This window comes from Protopterus annectens, chromosome 9.part0, assembly GCF_019279795.1.
Source record: "Protopterus annectens isolate FY-2018-M chromosome 9.part0, PAN1.0, whole genome shotgun sequence".
In the NCBI taxonomy this organism is placed as follows: Eukaryota; Metazoa; Chordata; order Ceratodontiformes; family Protopteridae; genus Protopterus; species Protopterus annectens.
This window is the reverse complement of record NC_056743.1, coordinates 95,525,871-95,551,852: the sequence shown is the minus strand read 5'-3', so window position 1 is coordinate 95,551,852 and position 25,982 is coordinate 95,525,871. Positions and strand designations below refer to the sequence as shown.

The 25,982-nt window shown below is 45.0% G+C and overlaps 1 protein-coding gene across 2 annotated transcripts in view; it reads right to left on the bottom strand.

The window, feature by feature from the left end:
* ATG13 (autophagy related 13) overlaps positions 1–25,982 on the bottom strand; it is a 1,186,869-nt gene that overhangs the window by 193,813 nt on the left and 967,074 nt on the right. The gene's annotated exons all lie outside the window — the stretch shown is intronic.

The following is a 25,982-nucleotide window of genomic DNA, read 5'->3' as shown; positions in this document are numbered from 1 at the left end:
ATTACACAAGCCAGGGACTTTGTGTACACTCTTGAGGCTGTGGAAAGACCAAAGGGTTGAGTAGTAAACTGAAAATGTGAGGAGCCAGAGAAAAACCTGAGGAATCTACTTCAGGAAAGACAGATAGGAATGTGTAAGGTAGCCATCCTTCAGGTCTAATGACACCAAAAAAGCCTGTGGTTGTATAAAAGGAAGCAGGGTCTGAAGGGAGAGCATTTTGAGAGAGTCCTCCTTTTCTGGGACTAGAAAAATCCTGGAATAAAAACCTTTTCCTATGAATTATTTTAGGACTTGCTCAATGTTGTCCTGATCCAAAAGGTCTTGAATAATGGGGGTCAGAAGGGAAATTTGGTTTTGAGGAGGTGAAAGCATACCCTTCAGAGGAAGAATACTTTCCTACAGCATAGCACAGCCACTCCTCATAATAAAAATGGACCTTTTTGTCAGTGGTAATAACTTCCAACCTGGCTAGAGAGAGTGACAGTCTTTGAGAAAGAAGGATAGTAGTGCAGGGGGAGGGGGTACTGCAGGAGTGGTTACAGGCGTTTGCCCCCAATGGAGTGCCTACCAGCTGAAGTTTCCTCCTGGGGTATTTCAGAGTATCTTTTATGAAGGGTTTTCCTCAGTTTCTGAACAGCCTTAGGGTCTTGTTTAATGAAGGATGTTGACTCGGTTGGGTAGTTCCTATGGTATCTAGGAACTGAGGAGAGCAAGATCTGCCTACAGTCTTTGACCAAAGGTGAATCTACAATTTTATATTTGAAATCCTCAGGGGTGGGATGACTGCAATGCCATGCACACCTGCAGACAACACATCAAGTGGCAGCTGCCCTAGTGGAAGCATCTTACAGCATCATAAAGAAAAGTTGTGCAAGAACTTACCATAACCATAGAGGCCCTTCTCTTCCACGTTGCAGTATTATGCACATGGGTTTACCCTTCTAGTCTCGCTTACGTACGGCCAGTATCCAAAAGCTTTCAGTCCCTCCTAGGTGCATGAGACATCAGGTCTTGGCAAGAGTACATGGGCCATAAAAGTGACGTCGGCACACACCAGCCCTCAGAACTTAAGGCCCGAGTTGGAGCCAGTCCTACTAGGGCAATGCCAAGTCACTGTCATCCAAAGAGGGAAAACATAGCTGATAAGAGGGGAAAGGAGGGAGGGTAGGAATACTGCAACATGGAAGAGAAGGACATCTATGGTTATAAGTTCTTACATAACTTTTCTATGTCCTTCTATTCCTATTTTGCAATATTCTGCATATGGGCGAGTGCCAAAGCTCATTGAAAAAGGGTGGTTGGTACAGAAGCAATTCCAGGAATCCATGCAGAATAGCCCTAGCAAACCCTGCCCTAGACCTAGAGATGTGGTCAAGTTTATAGTGTTTGGTGAAGGTATAAACTAAAGACCAAGTGGCTGCCTCCAGAATGAAGGAGGTATCCAGGCCATTGAAGAAAGCCCCTGAGGATGCCATGACTCTAGTGGAGTGGGCTCTTACTGTATCCTGCACTGACTTACCATGGTGCTGGTAGCAGAAAGTAATGGCCTTGGAGATCCAAGTGGAACTAGTCTGTTTGGATACAGCCTTCCCTTGTGCTCTAGGGTGGAATGATATGAAAAGTTGGTCAGTCTGTCTGATAGACTTGGTGTTGTGGAGGTAGAATCTAATTTGTCTGTGAGCATCCAGAGAATGAAGCACTCTTTCACTTCTTCCTTGTGGTTTTGGGGAAAAAAAACAGGTAAGTGAATGGCCTGATTGAGAGACAGGTAACTGACTACCTTGGGCATGAAAGATGGGTTTGTCCTGAGGGTAACCCTGTCTTTATGAAAGACAAGAAAAGGAGGGGTAGCCATTAGTGCCTAGAGCTCTGATACCTTTCTGTCTGAAGTGATAGCCACTAGAAGGACTGTCTTCCAGGTGCAAAGCTTTAGGGAAGCTTGATCGGCTGTCTCAAAAGGTGGTAGTGTAAGCTTCTCCAGCACATAGTTGAGATCACAAGGAGGAGGAGTAGGTTTCCTGGGGGTCTGAGATGCAGGACACCTTTAAGGAAGAGCTTGGAAGGCAGTCTGGATGCCAAGGTGGGGGGGGGGGGATCCATGGGTAGGCATGCAGAGATTGCAGACAGATGTGCCTTGATTGATGAGTAGGCCAAGCCGGTCGGAAGTAACTCACACAAATAAGACAGCACTACGGGAATTTTGCTAGTAAGCAAGTCCAGCTGCTTATTTTGACACCACGTAATGAAACTTTCCCATTTAGATAGGTATGATTTTCTAGTGCTAGGTTTCCAGGCCTCCTGCAGGACACTGAGCACATCCTCATTGTAAAGGTGTCTGTATGGGATCAGAAGCCTATCCACCACAGGGTCAGGTGTAGAAGCTGCCACTGTGGATAGATTAGAGATCCCTTGTGCTGTGTGAGGAGGTCCACTCTGTGGGTAAGTTGTGGTGATTGCCCTTGGACAATTGGAGGAATAAGGGGAACCAATGCTATTGGGGCCAGTAGGGAGTCACCAGCAAGATTTTCAGATTGTCCTGCTGAATCTGTAGCAGGACAATCTGAATGAGAGGGAAGGGGGGGAGATGCATAAAAGTATTTCCCCTTCCATGATATTGTGAAGATATCTGTTGCCAGTGCCTGTGGATCTGGTGTCCTGGTGCAGTATCCAGGAAGTTGCCTGTTGTTGGTGGAGGTAAACAGGTCTATTTGAGGTATACCCCATCTGTGGACCAGGTCCAGGAAGACATCTCGGTGAAGCATCCATTTGTGATTGTTTGCACTGGTTCTGCTCAAAAAATCTGCTTGGGAGTTGTGGAGAGAGGAAATGTATGCTGCTTTCTGGTTAATTCCCTGAGAAGTGGCTACTTCCCACACTAGTATAACAAGTCTGCAGAGTAGGTTGGACTTGGTTCCTCCTTGTTTGTTGATATACCACAAGACTGTGATGTTGTCTGTGTATATCAGAAGGGATCCCTTCTGAAGGAAATGAGTGAACTCCTGAAGGGCTAGAAGTACTCCTCTCCTTTCTCTGGCATTGATGTGTTCTCTTTTCTGTCAGTATGTCCACAGGCCTTGTACTTTCGATGGCCGAGAGTGGCCCCCCACCCCAGAACTGAGGCGTCTGTATGCATGATCTGAGAAGGCTGAGGTGGTTGGAGAGGGAGGCCTGGGGTGAGATCCACCTGAGCTAACCACCATAGGATCTCCTGTTTTAGGCATGTAAGCAAGGGCACAATGTGCTCCAGTGGGTGGTTGTGCTGTTTCCAGACAGAACGTAGATACCACTCTAGCTTTCTTATGTGTAACTGAGCAAGGGGCAGCATGGGTATGGTAGCTGCCATGTAACCCAAAAGCTTTAGGTGCTGCCTTGCAGTCAGTTGAGAGGAATGCAAAATTCCTTGGAGGTGTTCTGTAAGAGCACTCACCTTTGCTGGGGGCAGATACGCCTCCATCAGGTCTGTGCAGATCCTGCACCCTAAGAAAACACTGTCTTGGGTTGGTCTGAGGTTGGTCTTTAGGAAGTTTCTTTGAAACCCAAGAGCCTGTAGGAGAGACACCATGAACTGGATATGGGTTAGGAGTGTTTTTTGGCTGGCAGCCTGAAAGAGCATATCGTCCAGTTATGGGAAAATTTGTATTTCTTTTGTCCTGCAAAAGGCCATTACAGGAGCCAGGCATTTGGTGAAGACTCTGGGTGTGGTGGAAAGTCCAAAAGACAAAGCAGAAAGAAATTACAGTTGTGTACACTTAACATAAATGTAAACGTTCAAGTGTATTCACTGTTGTAGTCATCACATTTGAGTTATCTCTGCAAGGGTAGCCCTCAGTCAGCCCAAATACCGGAGACATAGTATTTCTGTGTCAGTTGCTGTCACTTCAGGACTGACGTCAGGTCGTCACTGGTATAAAAACAGGCAGTCAACACCATTACATCAGTTTTTCTTGCCCTAAATGTCAGGAGCCCCCAGTAAGGAGTTAGGTAATGGTGGAAGAACACCACCAGTAGAAAGTAAATAGGTTCATAGGTTGGTACTAGGCTATCAGTTCCCTGGATATTTCTTCCCACAATATTTACTTCTCTGGACCCCTGTCTAGCAGGACGACTGACATGATCCCCAGGGTGAATTTCCTATCTCCCATCCAATCATCAAGGTTCCTTTTGAAGAGGGCCAATGAGGCGCTCTGCTTGACATGTATGGGCAGAGTATGGGGAGTCTCTGGGTCAGGAACCTATCCCTCCAGCATGTTTTGTTCACTGTGATGACAAGGTTTAGATCCCTGGAGTGTGTGGCTCTGAGGGATTGGGATTTCTTTAAGTGGAGCATGTCCAACAGCTCAGGATTTGATATGGCCTTGTATGTTAAGCAGAGATCGCCTCTGAGTAAACGATATGCCACAGAGTATAGCTGGAGTTTTTTTTAGACGGTCAGCATATGGCATCTGGTTTAGACCTGTGATTCTTTTAGAGAGGTATTTATGTGACCTTTCCAGCTGTTGCAGATGTCTTGTGAGGTACATACCAAACAGGGCATTATACTCTATAATGGGTCTAATGAGGGATGAGTACAGTGGGACAATGACCTCCTTTTTTCTGGATGAAAAGCCCTTAGTGATGAGGTGTGCCACATAGAAGGATTTCCTGACTGTTGTGGCGATGTGGTTATCGAAAGTGAGACCACTGTCCACCTGTGTCCCTAAGTCTCTCATCACACTTTCGATGTTTAGTGTCCTGCCACCTATGTGGTAATTCATGGGTACATGGTTTTTTCCAAAGGGGATAACTATACATTTCTTGGCATTAAGCTTGAGCCCATGGCTCTGGCACCAGGCAACTGTTTCTGTAAGGCCCTTTTGTAGAATATCCACATCATTTGGGGATTCAATAATGGCTCCCACTTTGCAGTCATCTGCAAACTTTGTTAGCCAGAGTCCCTTAGTGTTGGCCTGTACTTCTGAGAAGTAGATGCCAAACAGGAGTGGTCCCAGGACTGAACCATGAGATACTCCATTTGTCACTTGTCTGGAGCTGGATTCGGAGTCAGCTACTTTTACAGTCTGGGTTCTGTCAATAAGCCAGTTGGTAACCCATCGAGTGATGTAGGGATTTATACCCAGCTTAGTAAGTTTATCTATGATTCCAGAGTGGGGGATGGTGTCGAAGGCCTTGGCGAGGTCCAAATAGGCTGTGTGGACCACCTTACCCTCGTCCACAGCTCTGGAGACTGATTCAAAGAAGTCAATCAGATTCAGGAGACAAGATTGGCCTTTCACAAACTGAAACTGGGTGAGGTCCAGTGTTTGAAGGTTGCCAATGTCTTTGTTTATAAGTTCCATGATGATGCCTTCCATGCCCTTGCAGATCAGGCTTGTCAGACTGATGGGACAGTAGTTCCTGGGATCCAAGGCGGATCCTCCCTTGTGGAGCGGGATAACTGTAGCTGTGCGCCACTCAGTGGGCACGAAGCCTTAGGTGAGGCTATGATTAAACATGACACTTAGGTGAGGTGCCAGTTCATTTTGTAGTTCATGTAGTACACAGCCTGGGATGTTATCTGGTCCCATGGATGCTGTATTCTTAGCTATGGAGAGTGCGGTTTCTACCTGTGTGGCCGTGATTATCTGAATTTGGCAATCTTTTGGTATTGAGATGGGCCCTTTAGGTGGTGAAAGGGGGGTGAAGTTGGCACTAAATCGATCTGCCAGAATATTGCTAATATCCTTGGGATCAATATATTTAATGCCATTCTGTTGTAGCTCAGAGCAGATCTGAGCATTGCCATTTAGATTCTTGACATAACTATAGAATGCCTTGTGGTTGTCTTTGGAATCTTTGGCAATTTTATTTTCGTAACTAGCTTTTGAGGATTTGATGAGGGATCTCAGCTTCTTACTGAGGCTGGTGAGGGAGTTTTTTGCATCCTGGGATTTTCTTCTTTTCTGCAACAGTTTCTTCCTTCTGTTGTATAGTTTGTTTATAGCAGGGGGCCACCAGATTGGCTTCCTTTTTTTGGAGAAGAGCATCTTGGTTCTATATGGGATGGCACGATTCATGCACGAGTGGATGTGCTCGTACAGTGCCTTAGTGTACGATTCTGCAGTCGAACTTCTAAATCCTGTCTGCATGGGTGTTGTGAAGTTGGTCACTTCTGACTTCAGTAGCATGAAGTTGGCTTTGGAGAAGTTTTTTAAGGATACCAAAAGCTCCTTGAAAGAAGAGAAAGAGAGAGAGAGAGACAAGGGGGATGGAGGGAGGGAAACCACGACTGCAACCGTGAATACACTCAAACATCTACATTTATGGTAAGTGTACACAACTATACTATGTTCTTTGTGTTTCCCTGTTGCAGACATCACATTTGGGTTGATTCCCAAAGCTGAAGAAAAGGGTGGAGGCAGTCAAGAAGACTGGGGGCTGGCTAGGATGACCTGCAAGACTGCAGTGGCAAAGCCTGCCCTGGATTTGGAGCAGATAGGTAGGTGGTAATGCTTGGTGAAGGTATGAACAGAAGTCCATGCGCAGCCTCCAGGATGTCCCTGGTGGGGACTTCTCTAAGGAAAGATGCAGAGGTGGGGGTTGCTCTGGTGGAATGTGTCCTGACCCTCTTGGGGGGAGGTTTTCCGTGATGTTTGTAGCAGAAATGGATGCAATGTGCTATCCATTTGGAAATTGTTTGTTTGGATATGGCCTTGTCCTCTGCTCCTGCAGCAAAGCTGACTAGCAATTGATCAGGTTTTCTAAAAGATTTAGTCCTGCCTAGGTAGAATGTGAGCTGTCTGTGCACATCTAGGGAGTGCAGAATCCTTTCCCCCTTGTTTTGTGGGTTAGGGAAAAAAGTGGGCAAATGAATGGATTGGTTGAGAGCCACACTGGACACCACTTTTGGCATGAAGGATGGGTTAGTCCTCAGGGAGACCCTGCCATCATGGAAAATGATGAATGGCTCTACAGCCATAAGTGCTTGTAGCTCTGATACTCTTCTAGCTGAAGTGATGGCCAGAAGCAAGGCCATCTTCCAAAAGAGGAATTTTAACTCTGCTTAAGCTGCAGGTTCAAAGAGGGGCAGGGCGATCTTTTCCAACACAAAGCTTAGGTTCCAAGCTGGGGTAGGAGCTCTTCTGGGTGGTTTCAAGTTGTTAGCCCCTCTTAGGAACTGTTTGATGAGAGGGTGCGAGAAAAGAAGTGGCTCTGCGCTGAAATGAGCAGAGATGGCAGAGGCATGAATTTTAATAGAAGAGAAGGATAGACCCTGGTCTGCCAGGTAATCCAGGATGACAGGTAGGGTGGGCTGTGCCATTCCGGCTCCCTTAGCCTAGATCCAGGTGCAAAACCTTTTCCACTTGTCAGCATAAGATTTTCTAGTGCTGGGGCATCTGGCCTCACGTATAACATCTAGAACTTGTTTGCTTAGACTGACAGCTTGAGGAGAGGTCAGGGAATAAACCAGGCTGCCAGACTGAGGGTCTGCAATTGGGATCTGAGGTAGGTGCCATGGTGGCAGGGGTGACAGGGCTGCACAGTAGTCGGTACCAATGTTGTCATGGCCAGTCTGGGGCAATCAGGATTTCCCTCGGTTTTTCCTCCCTTATTTTGATCAGTACCCTTGAAATGAGTGGTAGAGGGGGAAATGTACAGACCGAGAGGTTTACCCACTGGAAGGATAGAGCATCCACTTTCCAGGCCTTGCTGTGAGGTTCCCTGGTGCAGAATTTGCTGAGCTGGTGACTGGAGCAGGAACAAAGAGGCCTACTTTCAGGATGCCCCATTTCTGGGTTACAAGGGTGAAGGTTCTTTGGTCAAGCTGCCACTCTTGCGGGTCTAGCAGGTCTCTGCTTAGGCTGTCTGCCAGAGAGTTTAGAGAACCTGGCAGGAATTGTGCTAACAGGTACAGCTGCATGGCTGCGGCCATGTGCCAATTGCTCATGGCGAGCCTGCACAGAGGATAAGAGTGTGTCCCTCACTGCTTGTTGCTGCACCACAACACTGTGGTGTTGTCTGTTTTGATCAGCAGAGGCCCCGGGGAGAGTAGGGGTCTGAAAGCTGTCAGGGCATACTGAACAGCTAGCATCTCTTTTTGGTTGATGTGCAGATGTATTTGATTTGGGCTCCATTGGCCCTGAATGCACCTGCTGTGCAGGTGTGCACCCCAGGCATAGTCTAATGCATCTGTGGTGAGGGTCTGGGGAGCGTGGGGTAGTGAAAAGGGAAGTCCCTTGTTGTGGAAGCATGCTGCTGACCACCAAAGAAAATCTTTCCTTAGGCAAGGTATCATTGGTAAAAGAGTTTCCAGGTCTTGAGAGTGCTGACATCAAAGGCTTTTTAGGAACCATTGTAATTTCCTCATATGCAGTCTCGCATATGGAAAGAGTAGATTGCAAGAAGCCATGAAACCTAGAGCTTGCAGGATTTTCCTTGCGGATAACTGGGTCCTTGTGGCTAGTTGAGAGAAGTAGGTTGTCAGGCAGATTTGTTTTTCTGGTGTAAGGAATGCCATCTGGGATGCTGTGTCCAGGCTTGCTCCCAGGAATAAAATTAATTTTTTTTGAGTGGGTACTAGTTTTGGTTTCTTTTCGTTGATACTATACCCCAAGGAGGTCAGTAGGTCCTTTACAAAGGTGAGGTGCTTTAGCAGCTTTTCCTGATTGTATGCCTGAATCAGGCAGTCCTCTAAGTATGGATAAATCTGAATATTTCTTTGCCTACAAAAAGCAATGGCGAGAGCCAGACATTTTGTGAAAACTCTGGGAGCAGTGGATAAGCCAAAGAGAAGCACAGAGAACTGAAAGTGCAGTAATCCTGCTCTGAAATGTAGGTATTTCCTGCATGATTCCCTGATTGGGATGTGTAGGTAGGCCTCTTTTAGGACAAGGGTGGCAAACCAAGCATCCGTGGAAAGCATAGGAAGACGCTGCTAGAGGGTGCGCATTTTGAATTTTGGTATCGCCAGAAAGGTGTTTAGAATGGATAGGTCGAGGATGGGGTGCCATGTACCCTCTTTTCAGAGTACCCGGAAGTGTCTGGAGTAGAAACCTTGGCCTGTCTGTTCTGCAGGGACATGCTCTATTGCCCTCATAGACAGAAGGGAAAGGACTTGCTTTTTGGCCTCTGCCCACTCTTTAGGGGGTAGATCTGGGAACCCTTTTGGGGTTGGCATAGTGTGAAAATAAAATTTGTACTGGGATACTATGCTGAGGACCCAGCGGTCGTTGGTAATGGTGGCCCAGTTATTTGCGTGGAAGAAGAGTTTTCCTCCTAGGGGCAAGTGCAGGTGGGCAGAGGGGGAGGGGGTAGAAGTGTAAAGTCATTGTGAGCTTTTACCATAAGGGGTGGCTTAGCACTCCCTGATTTTGAAGAGGAGAAACTCCACTGCTTAGATCTCTGCATTCCCTGGGGCTGTTGTCTGGGAGGCCTGCTTCCCCTGGGTTTGGGCTGAGCTGACCTGGGGGGGCAGGAAAGGACCAGTGCTTGGAGGGGCAATGCCTACTGAACCTTGGTGGCTGGACTTGTAAGAAGTCCTTAACTGTCTGCATAGACGTAGCTTTTTATTCCATCTTTTTTAGGACCTCTTCTGCCTTGGTGCCAAATAAGTTGTCTTTGTGCAAGGGTGCATTTGGTTTTGACATGGTCTGGCAAGGTCTGTTTCTTAAACCAAGCATGTCTTCTAACTGCTGACTTGCAAGATGCTTCTAGGGCATCAAAACCACATTGTAAGGTGTTCTTAGTCACTTGACTTGCAGAATGCATTAACTCCTATATCTCTCTATTTTCTGCACAAGCAGGGAAAGAAGATATTTTTTGTTTGAGGAGTTTCAGCATATGCAACTGACAATGTAATGCTCTAATAGCAAGAGTAACAGAGGTGTATACTTTTTTTACCCCATCTGTCTAATGCTCGGGGATCCCTATCTGAGGGGGTGGGATTCTTAGCTAAAGTTGCTTTGATTCCTTTAGGTCCTTGAGAGATGACCTCGGGGTCAACAGTAGGATTTTTGAAAAGAAATTTGTGAGAGTCAGGGACTCTATAGTACCTGTCAGGTTTCCTGGGAGCAGGAGGGAGGGTGTCATGGGTCAGACTGGATTCCAGAAAGACATCATCCACAACATCCAGGACAGGAGGAATGGTCAGAGGTCTGTGCTAAGAATTCCCAGAGTCTCTTTTTGACTGAGGATAGTCCTGTCATTCCCATTGGAAATGCTCCCTTAAAGTATGTAGGGTTTCCCCAAAGGAAAAGTCCTTGGGTGGGGTGGCTGAAGGGATGGATTCCTCTGCATCAGAATCCTCATAAGCAGATAGGGGCTGCATATCTTCATATTCAGATGCATCAGAGTTATCGGACTCCTGTTCAGATAAAACTACTGGGGACAAGTCTCTTTTTCTTTTGGAAGGGGTAGCCTGGCTTCCCCTGATAAGCATTATAAGGTCTTCCGCCATTTTAAGCATTTGAGACTGAGGCAAAGAAGCAAGGGCCTGAGCTTGGGTCATCGTTTTTTTTGGGGTGTCATTCGTACCCTGGACCTGAGAAACTCGGTAGTTTTCAAAAGAACTGTAGACACGAAAGTCGGTCTGTGTTGAGAATCAGTAGTGTGAAGTATTTCTTTGGAAGCCGGTGCCTGCTCAATGGCTCGGACCCATCCAAGGTAGAGACATCTGCATGATCCTTAGTCGAAGAACAGCCTTGCGGAATACTGGACTCCGAAAGGGTCTCGGTAGTGGCCTGCGAATCCACAGAAGTGGGCATCAGGGGCTGCAAAAGTGCCTCAGAGGACTGGACAACTGACGACTAGCTTAATGGAAGCGTTGTTGGCAGTTTTGGACCTGTACGGTCTGTCTGTTTTTATCCTTATGATTTTTCGGAAGCTCAGTTGTCGGATGGCTTTCAGAAGCCATATTGGAAGTCTAAGACTGAGAGCGAAAGTATCTACCTACAATAAGAGCCCGACGATGTATAGTTCTGGCACTGTACAAAGCAGGAAAGCGACAGCGGGGGACGTCGTGGTCTGGCCCTAAACAAGTGACGCAGCAGAAATTAAAATCTCGGTGTGGTATTTGCTTTCCACAGGCGAGACAATTGTTAACTTTTTCTGACATCGGTTAGAGCAAGGAAAAAGGATCCCCAGAGGGGTACTTAGCTTTAGAGGACTTCAGCTTCAATTTGGAAATGAAAAGCCCAGGTAGTGGCCGACCGGCACTCATGCGAACTGCTTCTACTTCAGGCTCCTTGGCAAGAAAGACTGACATAATGACGTCGGCTGCCTGTTTTTATACCACTGACGACCTGACGTCAGTCCTGAAGCAACAGCAACCGATGCAGAAATAATATGCCTCTGGAATTCGGGCCGACTGAGGACTACCCTGGCAGGGATAACCCAAATATGATGATTGCAACAGTGAAACACGAAGAACATCTACAAATGAGAGGAGCCCACTAAGAATCTTAAGTATTTTCTGTGTGTGGGCTTGATGGGAATGTGTAAGTAGGCATCCTTGATGTCTAGTGTAGCTAGGAAGCCTTTGTACATAATGAGAGGGGAATAGAGCTGACAGGGTCAGCATTCCGAAAGTTGGCACCTTTAAGAAAAGACTGAGCATTGAAAAGTCTAAGATGGGTCTCCATGGCCCTTCTTTTTTGGGAACCAGAAAAATCCTTGAGTAAAATCCTCTTACAAAGTGGGAGGGAGGGAGGGACTTTTTCTATAGTGCCCTGGTTTAAAAGGGACTGTAGTACTGGTAGCAGGAAGGGCAGTTGCTGAGCAGGGGGTCGTGGCATGGCTAGTCTTAATGGAGTGGTTATCCATGACAGGTAGTAAACGTCTTGGAAGATAGAGAGGACCCGCTTGTCTGAAGTGACCTGATTCCAAATGGGAAGGCAATGGGAAAGGAGAGCAGACAGTGGAATGGAAGCAGCTGGTTGGGGAGGCAAGAGTGGCAGGTAGTCAGACACTACCTGCCCTGTCCTGACAGGGTGTCCTTTGACTAGAGGAGGGAGATGCTCTAGCTGGAGGATTTTTCTTTCTTGCTTGCCTGGGTCTAGCTTGAGGAGCAGGAATGAAGTGTTTCCTGATGAACTAAGTTTTCAAAGGGTAGTTTTTTATGAAATTTAGGTACTAGAGAAACTAGCAGGTGTTTAAGATCCTGCATCTCTTTTCCCTTTTGTTGCAGTGATTTGAAAAGGACTGCTACTTTTAAGCCAAATAAGGCAGCATTGTCAAGTGGTACATCATCGACCAAGCGCAGCCAGGAGTATCTGCGAAGTGCAGAAACTGAAGCTGCTGACCTTGCTAAGGATTCTGCAGCACCATAGCTACACTTGACGGAATGGTGACTTGGGACATAAGGGCCAGGAGAGAAGAAATAGATGATTTGGCTGAGTCCCGAATATCTGCCAACAGTTTGGAGGCAGAGTCAAGAAGAGACAGGGTGTACTTTGCCATACGAGTCTGGTAATTAGTAGCTCTAAATGCCTAGGTGGATAAGGTGTAAATCTTTTTGCCTAGCCTTTCCATAATTTTGCTGTCTTTGTCAGCAGGAAGGATGGTGGTGGTAAGCAAAAGTTTGGAAGCTTTGTCTGTGGAGACAGAAATGGTAGCTGGATCTGCAGGAGGGCACTTGATCAAGTGTTTAGCAGAATCTGGAACTTTGTACAGTCTGTCTGCTCTACGAGGAGCTGGAGGTTGAGAGTCCGGATTGACAGATGCAGAAGAAAAGGCATCTAAAAAGGTAGGCAGTATAGGTGGAATGGCCGAAGGGCTTGATGTTTCCATTTGAATGAGGTCATAATACCGCTTTTGTATTTCAGACATGTCTGTAGATTCCCATTTGAAGTGTTCCTTCATTTTAGAAATAGTTTCAGTGAAGGTCAAATCTTCAAGAAGAGAGTCTGGGTCTATAGTTCTTCCTTTGGGGACCCATATCCCAAGGGGGAAGAAAGCTGTGAATTATAAGAGAGGGAATCATCTGAGGAATCTCAACAGATGTCCTCTTCCCTAGTTACTGTCTCTGTAGACAGCAGCCTAGGACTAAGGCGAGGAAAAGATGCAGGGGCAGAAGCAACTGATATGGGCCTCAGGGCCATAAAGACAGAGAAAAGGCTTTGGCTAAAGGCCTGCCAGTCTGGAATACTTTCTGCTGGTTGATAAATATACTTCCTTTTTTCTCTCCTCTGGAGAGTCCAAATGAGCGTCTGTTTGGAAGCAAGCATTAAAGTTTGAGGCAGGGAATCAGAAGATTCCTTTGAACATGCTGCCCCCCCCCCCCCCCCGGCATCCAAAGCAAGTGCCGGAACAGCCTCTGTGGATGTGCTCTCACCTACAGGTAGTACGGCTTCCTCAGAGGTACCCGCGACATCCTGACCGGCGGATCCAGGTCCAGATCCTGGAACCAGGCTGATGTCTGCCACAAGTTGGGGATCGGTCGGAAGAGGCTCAGCAAGTATTACAGGCCACAAAGATCTGGCCTTCTTATTAGGCGGTCCAGAGGCGACATCCGATGAACCCTCCATTCGCAAAGCAAGTTTTTTCAGATGTAGGTTCTCTAGGTGCAAACTGAGTGCATGCAAATGACGGCACAACATTTTCGAAACAAATGTCTAGCAAACAGGGCAGGCCTTATAACTGTGTGACTGTCCGAGACAAAACAGGCAATTATCGTTGGTGTCTTTATGAGGGATCTGACTGCCGCACTGTCATTTACCCTTTCCGGATGACATGAAAAGGCAGTAATACAATAAAGAAGGACTGAAAAGGTCCCCCCATTGGGGTACTTAGCTTGAAACTTGAATCTGTCAGCAAAAGCAGGACACCTGGAGTACGACTGGTGGCTGGAAAGTTCTGAGGGCTGGTGCGTGCCGATGTCACTTTTATGGCCCATGTACTCTCACCAAGACCTGATGTCTCACGCATCTAGGAGGGACTGAATGCTTTTGGATACTGGCCATACGTACGCGAGACTAGAAGGGTAAACCCATATGCAGAATACTGCAACATAGGACTAGAAGGACATCTGTACTTTATGCTGTGTGCCAGGCAATCTGAGTGGCCCTTAAAAGTAAGCTCTGCATTTACTGTGAGACCCAAAATAACTGTGTTCAAGGAGGCCAGAACAGAGAACAAATACTTAGTCATTTGAGTCTGGTAATTAGTTGCTCTAAAAGCAAGGATAGCAAAGGTGTAAACCTCCTCTTCCCATCTATATATACCCTACTATCTTTGTAGGTAGGCTATTAGAACTGAGCAGCAGCTTAGAGGGCTTATCTAAAGAGAAACTGCCAAAGGTTCTGCTACTGAGTGCTTATATACATATTTTAGGTCATCAAAGACCTAGTATAGCCTGTCTGGTCTCTTAGGAGCTAAAGTCTGATAGTCAGGCACAGAAGAGGCGGACTGGAAAGCCTCAAAAACAGGAGGGAGTGGAGAAGGGGCATGGGTAACCTCTCTATAAGAGTGAGTAGTACTTCTTCTGGACATCAGAGATCTGAGTAGACTGCCAAAGTGTTTCATCATGTTCTCAGTCTCACTAAAGGAAGCTTTCTCAATAGATGAACCAGGCGAGAGGGAGTCTCCTTTGTCAATAGAAATTTACCCTACAGAATGCATTTGAGAGGAACAGTCCAGAGAATGGTCGGAGTCATCGTCCTGCTCCTCATCGGAAGAGGAGGAAATCAGGGTGTGTTTTACTTGAGTAACCTGTTGTAGAGGAGACCCAAAGAAGTGAGGTTTTAAGGACATAATCACTGTAAACAACTATTGTGTAAAGTTTATCCCCTCTTTCTCCCTAGCTGCTGAGGGAAAGGCCACAAGCGTAGTCTTTTTTTTTTCCTACATGTGATCTCTGCTTGGATGAGGCATGGAGGTTTGGAACCCTGCCTGATCTCTATTAGACAGTCTGGGATCTCTTCCCTAACTAAAATTTGAAGGACACCATGCAGTCCTTCTGAAATAATTAGGCACAGTTCCCTGGAAATATCAAAAGTCTGCACGTTCTCAGGAGCCATACCGACCTCCAGGGTCTTTGTAGCGGGCATCTAAGTAGACGTTGGAATCAGAAATGTTGGACTGCTGATCCATTTGAAGCCTCTCAACATTTTTCTTCAGCATAAGACAGACAATTAAGGATGCAGAGTCAGCCATGTTGGATTGGGCCAGGCATTTAAGTAGTTGGATCTCGAGGAAGGTGTTAAGAGAAAACAGCCTGGACCTAAGGGTTTTTGGTATGAATGAGTGACAAAGACAGCAGGATTTGTGATTGTGTACAGGGCCTAGGCAAAAAAAGAGACTTGATATGCAAGTCCTTGTACAGAATCTGCACTTGCCCCTCTCCTAGCTGACATTAACAAATTTCAGACAATAAAACATAAGGTAAAAAAGGAAGGTTCTCCAAAGGTCCACTTATCTCGAATGAAGCAAAGGTACCGATGGCCGAACAGTCTGAATGCATGACCTGTGTTCGGTCTGGCGGCAAGTAAGACTGGGCATCACCGCTGAGTTCGTGTGTCAAATGTATGACCTAGTAGAGGTAATATTTTGGTACCCCAGCTGGACTTCAGCAGTGATGATCCATTTGTCAGGAACAGTGCAACAGTGATTTCAATCAGGACATTGTAATGAAGTGACAGATTTAAAAAATTCCCTACAGATACTCTGAGAACTATTGGGTGAACAAACAGCTGTAATTAAGGAAATTATTCTTTTCAAATGGGACCCAGGATCTGCATTTCCTAGAGATAGTAAGGCCTTGTTAAGTTTAACTCTGTTGGCTGCTAAAAAAGCAGTTACTATAAGATGCAAAATAAAAGTCTAAACTAGCTGTATTTGAAGTACTGAATATTATAAATGAGGTAAAAGAGCTGGAAGAAGGGAGCCTTAGAAAAGGGAAGGTGCAAATTTCATAGAAATAAATGGAAACTATGGGAACAATACATCAATAATAATGTTCAGGAGGATGACTGAGGTTTAAGGGAAGGCAGGAATTGACTGATAACAGTTATAAAGAAAGAAAAGATATGTCATGTATAATGTATGTAAAAGGAAAATGTTTATATGTTTTTTCTTTTCTGTTAATGTAGGTTTGCATATGTCTTAAATGATAATTTAATGCAGTTTATTTATTTATTTATTTACATTTGTGGACCGGGAGTGTCAGACTGGACGTAGGTCTATTTTCAGCGGAGGCCCGGGCCGGCAGGGAGAAAAGCTCCACAGTTAAAATAAACACAGTAGTTACATTGGATTACATAGCGATTAACAATTTAACATAGCAATTAATTACAAACATATTTACAGATGAAGAACATAGTACATCAGTAGACAACTAGAATCTTTATCTGTGAAGTACATAACAGACATTAAAAAGAAGTTATGTACCTACCATAACGTTCCATGTTAGTTGTCTTCATCTCGCTTCTTCTTGCTGGTTGGGATCGGAGACTATTCTTGGCTCCGACTCGGCCATCTCCTATAGTTCGAGAGCTGTTTACTGGCTCGAGGCTACCCCTTATCCCATGATGCCTTGCGCTAGCTACCCAGATCTCATTTGTAATGGCTAACCCCAGACTCAACCAGAGAAACAACCTGCCCAAGAACAGGTTGAGCATACCTATCATACTCCCTAAGTCAGTAGAGGAAACAAACCAGAGAATACTCAGCCAGTGACACCAAAACTCCTCTCGATCCAACAGGACAGGGGGATGGAGGGTGGGACGCAAGAAGAAGGCGAGATGAAGAAAACTAACATAGAACACTATGGTAGGTGCATAACTTCTTTATGTTAAGTTGTCTATCTCGCCTTCGTTCTTGCTGGTTGGGACAGCGTCCCTAGCACCTACAATCCTGGGCGGCTCATTGGAACAGGCTCTTCAGAACAGTGGAACCAAAGTCAGCTCTGCTCCTGGAGACCATATCTAATTTGTAATGAGCAATAAAAGTTTGAGGATTTGCCCACGTGGCAGCTGCATAAATAGAATCCATGGGCAACCTAGATTGGAAGGCTACAGAGGTAGCCAAAGCCCTAGTAGAATGACATTTCGGTTTGACAGGCAAGTCTTTGCTTCTCAATTGATAAATGAAGGTAATAATGTGAGACAACCACCTGGATAAGGTCACTTTGGAAACTGGGAGACCTTGTATGCCTAGAGCATAGGAAAGGAATAGTTGGTCCGACTTCATTGTATCCTTGGTCCTATGCAAGTAAAAATGCAGTTGTCTATGAATGTCCAATTGGTGTAATTTGTATTCTGCCTTGTTGGTGTGGTTAGGGAAAAACACAGGAAGGTCTATAGATTGGTTCAAATTATTTTCTGAGCAGACTTTCGGAAGGAAAGATGGAATAGTCCTCAGAGCAACCCTATCCTTATGAAAAAACAAGTATGGAGGACGAACACATAGTGCCTGAAGTTCAGAGACGTGTCTGGCTGATGTAATAGCCACCAGAAAGAGTGTTTTCCAAGATAGGAATTTAATTGAGCAGGACGCTGCAGGTTCAAAGGGGGGCATAATTAAAGAGGTTAGTACCAAATTAAGGTCCCAAGGAGGAGGGGGATCTCTCACTGGAGGGCTAAGGAGAGAAGTCCCTCTTAGGAAGGCTTTACAGAGCTTAAGAGACATAATGTTTGAATTAGACAACCCAACATGAAAGTTAGAAATGGCCGCCGATTGAACCCTGATTGTAGCAGAAGTGGACCCAGAATGAAAGAGTTGTGCTAGGAACTCCAAAATTTCGTGGACTGAGGTTGAAAAGGGATCTATGTTCCTAGCCTCTGCCCAACAACAAAAACGTTTCCATTTACTAGCATATGTTTTTCTAGTCGTGGACTTGTGAGAGGACACAATAATCTCACGCACGGCCGGGGAAATGCTGGGAAGCCTGGCTAGGGTTGGAATTAGAGCAACCAAGCTGTGAGCTGGAGTGTTTGAAGGGATTGATGCAACCCGCCTGATTGATGAATCAGCAGGTCTGGAATGGGATCCAGAATCCAGGGCTGCTCGAGAAGGTAATGATGCAGGAACGGAAACCATATCTGTCGATGCCAGTAGGGGGCAATGAGGATCATTTTGCAACCAAACGCTATAGCTTTCTGTATGAGCTTCGGTATCAGGGGAAACGGAGTTCTATAATAAAGTTATTTATTTTTTTTTTTTTAGGAAGCCTCTAACTCAAATGGCTGGCCTAACAAGAAGGTATAAGGAAAGCCTCTAACCTAAACGGCTAACCTGACAAGAAAAGGATAAGGAGGGGGAGGGGTAGAACTCTCTAATTAAAACGAGTTCTAAGAGGGGAGGGAGGACTACAAAAAATACACTCAACTACCACAAGTATAAAACTAAAAATTAGAATACCTTAATAAGAAAAAGATTATTTCACAGAAAAAAGTTCTATAATAAAGTCAATACAAGCCTGAGCCAGAAAAACGACACCTCACAGCTGAAGTGGCAAACGAGATCTGGGTAGCTAGCGCTAGGCATCATGGGATAAGGGGTAGCCTCGAGCCAGTAAACAGCTCTCGAGCTACAGAAGATGGCCGAGTCAGAGCCGAGGATCGGCTCCAATCCCAACCAGCAAGAACGAAGGCGAGATAGACAACTTAACATCAAATGTTACAATAAAAAGTTCCTGCTGTATAATAAGTACTAAGCTTATGAGCACCTGAGCTTGCTATAATCAAGGTAGTTAGTGGGGTGGAAAGAAAGGTAGTGGTTGAATGGGGTGGGTGATATTAGAGTGGGAGTTGCAAGGGCATAGCCAGCATGTTTTTAGGTGCGCTTTTAGTAAAGTTTTGAAGTGGGTGCATGATGGTATGGCGGTAATTGTGGGCGGGAGGGAGTTCCATAATTTGGCTGTGGCGCAAGAGAATAATGCTTCACCAGCAGAGTTATTGGTTTTAGTGATCAGTTGTTTAAAAAAACAGAAAACTGCTTACCAAATCATGCTTCCATTGCTTCCAAAGACTTTTTATAAGATAAAGTTAAATATTTACACCCAGACAACTTATGATTTCCAACAGGGCAGAAAGTGAGCGTCCTTCAATGACAGCTATTGGCCTCAAACACACTTGTCAGTAACTCTGGAACACAGGATCTGTGTTGCCCTGACAGCATAAGGCCTTCATAATTAATGCTACTAGGTGTCAAAAAAGCAATTAACAGAAAATGGAAATCAAAGTGTAAACCAGCTGTAGTAGAAGTCCTGAATATTATAAAGGTGATAACAGAAATGAAGATGGTAAGAAGAAAACTACATATAAATGGAATTTGTGGGAACAGTACATGCAGAATGTTCAAAAGGAAGAGTGAAGTTTACCAGAAAGCAGGAACTGAAGAATTAATTTAATGTTGGAGGGAAAGATAAGTATCAAAAACAAAACACGTGTATACTGCAAGAAAAATGTTACTATGGTTTGGGTACTCTTCTATTAATATACATGCGCATATGCCACTGTTTAAAATGGGATTTAATTAAGATTTTAAAATAAATAATCAATTGAAATAGCAATTGAATAGCAGCAGTCTACATTTAAAGTGGAACAGCCTTACAAGACTACCTGCAAATATATAGAGCTGAGTATATTTTTCTGTATTATTCTGTATTATAGAGCTAAATTGTTGATTAGATATCTGTTGTCTTAGTGTTCTGCAAATATACAGAGATCAGTATATATTTTTTTGGTTTTATAATTTGCACTCTGATTCCACACATCTCTGTTGAAACTTTTCCCCACCCCCTCCCCTGCTCTTGGCTGTAGTTTAAATTTGCTGGCTTTTGCAGTGCCCGCCCCAGTGTAGATTTGATCTAGGACACTCCCCCAGTCCCATCTCTTTACCGCATTCTACCTAATAAACCCTTTCTGCACTTGCTTTTAGTTCTTTTTAATTTAATTACATTTTTTTCAAACTGTGTGTGGACTAATATTGCTACATACTCAAATGTGCCAGCTTGCACTACATGTGAATTGTTTTTACTACTGTTTTTGCTACTTTTCTGAAAAAAAATAAATAAATTGTAAGCTTGTTTCCTACCTTTCCTGTAATTAGTGTTCCAGATACAGATTTACTGTATCCAAAACTATTTGTAAGCTTCTGAGCCCCCACGCCTTTCTGTGTTGGAGGGAAGCCTTCTAGCTTATCAGTGGGAGTGGTAAGCACTAGGTAACCTGTATACCACATAAGGAGTGGTTCTGGTCCAGAATTTGTAGTTATTGGGCGATTGGGTGGTCTTCCATCTCTCTCAACTTTCTGATTTGAAAGCCTGCATTTGCACTTGTTTCTGTCCTGTAACTCCTGGGCCCATCTCATTTGCTCAATCAAAAAAAAAAAAAAATATCTGCTTTTACTGTATTTGTGTTTCTTCCCACTTTATTTTGCTTTTGCGTCATCTTAAAAGTACTCAATTGTATTTATTACTGCTTGGTGTAACTCATTCTAAGCCTTTTAGTTTAAGCACTTGGGCTTCAGACCAGTTGTTTTACATTAGGAAGGTTTGTGGTCTGCACTGTGGTGGCAGGACAGGTAGCTTACATCCTTCTAAGTTGGGAACTGCTGATTGAGGGCTCAGTGTCTGTCATTCTAAAAGAGTATTAATTCTGGTTTAAGCACTTGGGCTTTCAGGCCAGTTATTTTACATTAAGAGGGTTTGTGGTCTGCACTCTTGTGGGAGGAGAGGCTGGACTCTGCCCTTCTAGCTGGGAATTTCTGGTTAAAGGCTTATAGTGCCTGCATATCTAAACTGCTTCTTACTGAAATTGGTACACCTTGTTTGCTGTAGCAAAGACTAGATCCAGGCCTGCTGAATCTAGCTTTGTTTGTATAACTTGAGCACTAATCCAGGCATTCTTTAAAGTATTCAGTTGTATTTATTATTGCTGGTAGTAACTTGATTAAAGTGTAGCTATCATTTCTAAGTCTTTTGGATTAAGCACTTGGGCTTCAGACCAGTTGTTTTACATGAGGAAGGTTTGTGGCCTACACTGTGGTGGCAGGACAGGTAGCTTACATCCTTCTAAGTTGGGAACTGCGGATTGAGGGCTCAGTGTCTGTTATTCTAAAAGTGTATTAGTTCTGGTTCAAGCACTTGGGCTTCAGGCCAGTTATTTTACATTAAGAAGGTTCGTGGTCTGCACTCTTGTGGGAGGAGAGGCTGGACTCTGCCCTTCTGAGCTGGGAATTTCTGGTTAAAGGCTTATAGTGCCTGCATATTTGAACTGTTTCTTACTGAAATTGGTACACCTTATTTGCTGTAGCATAGCCTAGATCCAGGCCTGCTGAATCTAGCTTTACTTGTATGCTTGTTTGCTTGTTATTTCCCTGAAACGCTAATTCCACCTAAAACGCTGCTTTTCAGTGCTTCTGTGGATCCCTAGTGATATCTGCATTGCTTACTGTACTTATTTCCTTGTTTCACTTGAAAGAAAGTTACTGTTTGTCGTTTTTGCATTTAAGTTACCTGTAACACATTGCATTTAAGTTACCTGGCACTTGTTCACTAAAGCAATTATACAAGTCCGCACTAAAATATTAAAAGCACTACACCCTCACAAACTCCCCTTGAGTACCTCGTTCCCCATTGGCCCTTTTTTTCAATTATAAAGGAATTCCCAATACTATTCTAGCATGTCCAAAGGTCAGTTGTCAATCTCCTCTCCGGTCCAGCTAGTGAATCTGGGAATCGTGAGGCAATGTTACAACTGCCTCATGTACACAGACAACCCTCTCCTCCTCCCAACAAATTCCAGCACATGTGAGAGATGCAACCATATAGCCATACTGGAGGCTAAGCTCTCTCAACTCAGTACTGGCGAAACCAGTCAGGAGGAGAAGGAAACCACACTCACTACAATTCCAGTCTCACATAGACCTACCACGACAGCAAACCAAACACATAAACACAAAAAAACATACTCGGAGGCTCTAAATAAAAATCTGCCTAAACAGCCGAGACCTCCAAAGCAGACACCCAAGCAACCGCTACCCCAAAACAAAACACGTGCAACACATAGCTCACAAAGCCAGTGTGCCGAACAGTCACAGCCCTTAAGGCTAAACAACACACCTGATACACTTGTAATAGGTGACTCTATCGTCAAGCACACTGACATCCCGCTCACCAGGCTGAACAAGGACAAGGTCATGGTGAGCTGCCTGTCAGGCGCTAGGATCCGGCACATAACACAAGCACTCAGGTCACTCCAAGGCAAGTACAAATATGACTCAGTCATTGTCCATGCTGGTATGAATGACCTGAGACGTACCTCCCTGGACTACATGAAAAGAGACATAGAGGAGCTCTCTGAGCATGTAGCCCAGGCCGGTATGACCCTAACCTTGAGTAGCATCTTACCCTCACCAAGAATGATGCCACAATATGAAGACAAGATGATCAATTTCAACAATTGGCTTAAGTATTGGTGTCATTCAAAGGGGATCCAATGCCTGTCAGCCTGGGATGACATGCTCGACAAGCCACGATGCTTCGCTAGGGACGGCTTGCACCTGTCACCCTGGGCTTTGGATATTGGCAAAGGCTCTTGCTACGCCCATAGTGCCTTTTTTAGGCAAGGCTCAAAAGACAAACCCACCTCCATAGGTATCACAAGGGATAAGAAATTAAGAGTAATGCTACTCAACGCCAGAAGTCTAAACCTCAAGATGCACGCACTCAACTCTCCTTAGCATGGAGAACATCGATATCTGTGCAGTAACAGAAACCTGGTTCAAGGCTCCCGAGACCACCCCAGCACTACCAGGTTATACCTCATACCATGCTTTTCGGCCCCAAAACTGGGACCATACCACAAAAGGAGGGGAAGTATCAATATTCGTCAAAGATACCCACACCTCCAGGTTGGTGGCACAGCATGAAGCATCAGAGACTATCCATGTGCAACTAACAGTGGGTAAAACTGCCTTCCAGTTTATAGCCTGCTACAGACCACCCTCCCAAACCCAGGAGCCCCACTCGGCCTTCCTGAGAACACTGGAAAATATGAAGGTCTCTCCAAACACCATTATATTGGGCGACTTCAACTACCCAAACATAGACTGGGAGCATTACTCTAGCTAAAACACCCTAGCCCAAAGGTTCCTAGAATTTATAAACTCAAATGCTATGGAAAAACTTGTTACCACTCCCACAAGAGGGGAAAACATACTGGACCTGATCATCACCAACATGGGGACTCTATGCTCCAGACCAGAAGTGTATCCCTCACTGGTAAGATCAGACCATAAACTAATCTCACTGGATATTCACATCCCGCCTCCACCCCCTGCCCTGAAAACCACAGTGAAAAACTTCTCTAAAGCAAATTTCACACTCCTCAAAACCGAGGTGGAATCCTTCAAAGCCCCCGGGCCTGTGGAAAATACGGCCCAGACCGCAGAATCCTTTATAAATGCATTCTATGAACACCTTCAGGAATGCATGGATCATGCAATCCCAAATAAAACCAAGACCCAATCCTCCAAAGGCAGACGTCCTGTCTGGTGGACCCCAGCCATAAATAAACTATACAATAAAAGGAGGAAGCTACTACATGATAGAGCAAAATCCCAAAAAGGGAAGGCATCTTTGATCAGTATTAGCAAAAAACTATGGGCACTCATAAAATCGTCTAAGGTCAGCTTCAAGAGAAAAATTGCACAGGACACTAAGGATAATCACAAGGCTTTCTTTACTTATGTTAGGAACCTGGGTGGGAATTCCCAGATATGCTCAGAATTAGTCCCAAATGACAAAAAATACACCGAACCCACAGGCATTGCCAACATCCTAACTGACAGGTTCAGCGCAAACTTCTCCCCCCCCCCACCAAAAGGGCAAATATCTATCCCAGCAGAGTGCTGCCCCCCTGACATCTCAGATGCTCAGGTAAGAGCTGCCCTCTCCAAAGCAAAAAACACAGCATCAATGGGACCAGACGGTGTCCTGGGTTGCGACCTACATGAACTCCAAGAAGAGCTAAACCCAAACATAAAACTACTGTTCACTCTCAGCCTTACTACAGGATATGTACCCAAAGAATGGCGTATAGCAACAGTGGTCCCTCTCCACAAAGGTGGTGCCTCAATGGATCCTGGAAACTATCGCCCCATAAGCCTGACTAGCTTGGTCAGCAAAGCTATGGAAAGGATCATCATGGACCTCATAAATAAAGATATTGGGGACCTACAGACACTGGATCCTACCCAGTTCAGCTTTGTTAAGGGCAGATCCTGCCTCTTAAACCTGGTCGATTTCTTTGAAACAGTCACCAAGGCCATTGACGAGGGGAAGGTGGTCCACACAGCCTACCTGGACCTCGCAAAAGCCTTCGATACAATACCCCACTCGGGCATTATAGATAAGCTCACCAGCTTAAATATAAACCCCTATGTCACTAGATGGGTTGCAAACTGGCCCAAGGACAGAACCCACATGGTTAGAATTGCTGGAGCCATGTCAGACTCCAAACCAGTTACAAGTGGCGCCCACAAGGCTCAGTCCTGGGACCTCTCTTGTTCGGTATATATTTCTCGGAGGTACAGGCCAACACGGAAGGACTGTGGCTGACCAAGTTCGCAGATGACTGCAAACTGGGCCATAATCAACTCTCCAGCCGACACAAGCATCCTCCAAAAGGGCCTCATAGAAACAGACAACTGGTGCCAGAGCCATGACCTCAAGCTAAACGTCAAAAAGTGTATAGTCATCCCCTTTGGCAAAAACAAAGTGCCCACAAATTACCACATAGGTGGTAATCCATTAAGTACAGAAGAAGTAATTAGGGACCTGGGGACCCAAGTTGATAGCAATCTCTCATTTGACAACCACGTGGCCAAAGTGGTTAGAAAAACATTTTATATAGCCCACCTAATCATGAAGGGATTCACATCTAGATCAGGGGAGGTCATCGTGCCTCTTTACTCATCCCTCATCAGGCCCATAATTGAGTACAGTGCCCCTTTTGGGATGTACCTTACCAGACACCTGCAGCAAACTGGAAAGACCCCAAACGTACCTCACCAAGAGGATCAAAGGGCTCAAACAGATGCCATATGCTGCCCGGTTAAAGAAACTCCAGCTCTACTCAGTGGCATACCGCCTGCTCAGAGGCTATCTGTGCCTGACGTATAAAGCCATGTCCAATCCGGAATTAATGGACATGCTGCACCTCAGAAAATCCAAATCCCATAGAGCTACGCGCTCGAGAGACTTGAACCTCAGCACTGAAATAAATAGGACATGCTGGAGGACAGATCCATAACCCAGAGGCTCCCTTCACTCTGGAGTAAAATCCCAGTCCAGGTTAGGCAGAGTCCCTCATTGACTCTCTTCAAGAGGAATCTTGATGAGTGGATGGGAGATCGTAGGTTTACCCTGGGTATCACTTCTGTGTCACTGTTAGACAGAGGCACAGTATACTAACCTCAAAAAAGGGCATAGCAAAATTAATTTAAAATGGGTGGTGAAAGCCAAACACACTCTTGCTAGGCTTATAAATGCCCTAGGGCAGATAGCCTAGTATGAACCTATGAAATGTAAAACATCACATCTTGGGCTGGCCTTTAACATAGGTCCTAAAGAGAAGCAAGTCCAACACACTCAATAGAATTAACTAGGGCTCGATAAACTGTGTTAAACAATTAAGAGCCTGATTCATTTGCATAGAACAAAATGAATGTAACCCACATGAGACTGATTCCAAGCATTTTGCTACAGTGTATCAAGAGTGAAGTACCTTTTTTTGACAAACACCTCTTATGTATATGAAACTTTCATTTATTAATATTCTCTATAAAGCTTACAAGAGAATCAGAGCAGTAAGATATCTGCAAGTAAAACTATTAAGAGTGTAACACCTGCCAAGAACAACTGTCATGGGATACAACTTTCGTGAAACTGCAACAAGAATGTAAATTCTACTACTTTAACAATGTCAGTTGTCCTTAATCTAGTAGCTATGTATGCTTCTTAAGGAACTTCGGTCATATCTGAGAAGTCTGCTGATCAACCCACC